The sequence below is a fragment of the Petaurus breviceps genome, unplaced genomic scaffold (genome assembly GCF_028583685.1).
Source record: "Petaurus breviceps papuanus isolate PSGF00001 unplaced genomic scaffold, PetGlider_PUasm1.0 90842, whole genome shotgun sequence".
In the NCBI taxonomy this organism is placed as follows: domain Eukaryota; kingdom Metazoa; phylum Chordata; class Mammalia; order Diprotodontia; family Petauridae; genus Petaurus; species Petaurus breviceps.
In genome coordinates, this window is record NW_027187358.1 from 7839654 (window position 1) to 7842091 (window position 2438).

Consider the following 2438-nt stretch of genomic DNA (forward strand, 5'->3'; position numbering starts at 1 on the left):
CTCTCTCTCTCTCTCTCTCTCTCTCTGTCTCTCTCTCTTTCTGTCCCCCTCCTTCTTGAGACAGCAATCAAATATAGGTTATACATGTACAATCATGTAAAACATTCCCATATTAGTAATTTTGTACCAGAAGACTAGAATAAAAGAAAAAAAATGAGAGAAAAATTTTAAAATAGCATGCTTCAGTCTGTATTCAAACAATATCAGTTCTCTCTCTCTGGAGGCAGATAGTATGCTTCATCATTAGTCCTTTGGGATTGTCTTAGATCATTGTATTGATGAGAATAGCTAAGTCATTTACAATTCTTCATAGGACAGTATTACTGTTACTGTGTATAATGTTCTCCTGGTTCTGTTCATATCACTTGGTATCATGTGAGTCTTTCTGGGTTTTTCTGAAATCATATTGCTTGTCATTTCTTATAGTACAATAATATGCCATTACAATCATATATCACAGCTTGTTTAGCCATTCGTCAACTGATGGGCATCCCTTTGATTTCCAATTCCTAGCTACCACAAAAAAAAGTTGCTATAAATATTTTTGTACAAATAGGTCCTTCCCACCCCTATTTTTGGATGTCTTTGGAATGTAGACTAGCAGTGGTATTGCCGGACCAAAAAGTACGCACAGTTTTATAGACCTTTGGGCACAGATCCAAATTGCTCTTCAGAATAGCTGGATCTGTTCACAACTCTACCAACAATGCATTAGCATATTTGTCATAAAGTATTAATTTGGTAGAGTGTCTTCTTTTTATTTTTGATAAGTTTATATAGAATAAGGATTAGCTTATTTAATTTTTATAATAATAATAGCTCATACTTATATAGTGATTTAAGATTTTACAAAGTGTTTTATACACAATATCTCATTTGAGCCTTTTAAAAAAAAACCTAATGAAGTAAATACTATTATTTACCCTATTGGGAAAACCTGTCATTCAGGAAGAGTCTAAGACAGGATTCCATCCCAAATTCTCCTGACTCCAGATCTAGCCCTCTTTTTTGCTAAGCTTTTTGCTTTGGCAATATATTTATAGCTTATTCAGTTTCTCTTTCTGAGACTGGGTTGTTTGGGATGTCTATTTCTTATTTTGTTAATTTGGGTATTTATATTTTTGTTGATACTCATCTATTTAAGTTCTCAGTTTTGTTGGCATACTTGTATATGATAGTTTCTGGTAATTTTCATTATTTACTCTCTACTTTTTAATTTAGGAAATCTGGTTTTCTCATTACTTTTTTTAAAAAATCAAATTAATGGTTTGTCAATTTTTGAAATATTTTTAAAGTATTTATTTGTTTTGTGGTATTTTTGTTTTAAATTTTCTTTCTCCTTTGACTTTCAAAGTTTTTTTTTGTGTTTAAGTACTAATTTGTTGATATTCTAGTTTTACTAATTGTACATTGAATTCATTAATTCTTTTTTTTATCTCTTTTGCTAATATATGTGCTCAGAGATATAAATTTTACTTTAAAGGCTGCTTTAACTGCATCCCATGAATTTTATGTTGTCTCAGTGTTAAAAGCCTCTTTATTTTTTAAAAGTTTTATTGATGCCTTTTGTTTTCATGTAATTCTCTTTATAGAAACATTTACTATTTTCTCATTTGTTCTTTGACCCACTCACTGTTTAGGCTATCTTTATTTGGTCTCCATTTAGATCTATATCTTTCATAAGACCATAGGGTTAGAGTTGTAAGAGATCTTGAATGTCCAACATTCTCATTTTATAGATGATTGAAGCCTAGAAAGGTTAAGTGATTTATCTTAGGTCACACATTTAGTAAGTGGCAAACCAAGATTTAAACTTAAGTCCTCTGACCTCAACTCCAAATCCAAGAATTTTTCTACTACATTCATAGTTCTTTTGTGACTGATTGCTTAAAAATATGTCACAGTCTGAAAAGAAAAATGTCTTTCTACATTTATGTTCCTTGTGCACTAGTAAGCAATCAATGTGCTAACAATTACAATCATAACTATGGGATTTCTGATGGGATTTCTCTATCTCCTTAGCTCAGCAGGCAGCCTGAGTACTCCCATATCAGAATACTCATGAAACTAAGATCAGGGAAGATAAATACAAAAAACCCCAGAGGTGCCAAGTGTTCAAAGACACATAGTGACTGGTTTGTGGAAATCATCCAGATGCCTCCTCCTCCTCCTGGCAGGTAAGTACCAGCTCAAAGTAGCTTTCCTCACTCAAATCCAAAAAGCAAAGAAATTGAGAGTTGAGCAGGGTAGCACCTGTTGTAGACAAACTTAGTTCTGGCTTAACAACTCCTGAGTCATTGTTCTGGCTCTTAATCCAATTAGCAGACTTCTTTCATTACATGGTACCCTGAATCACTAACGACAGGAAACTGTCTCCCCAAAATTTCCACATGATTAGATTGAAAGCAAGACCAGAACATTTGAGCATTCTTCAAGGC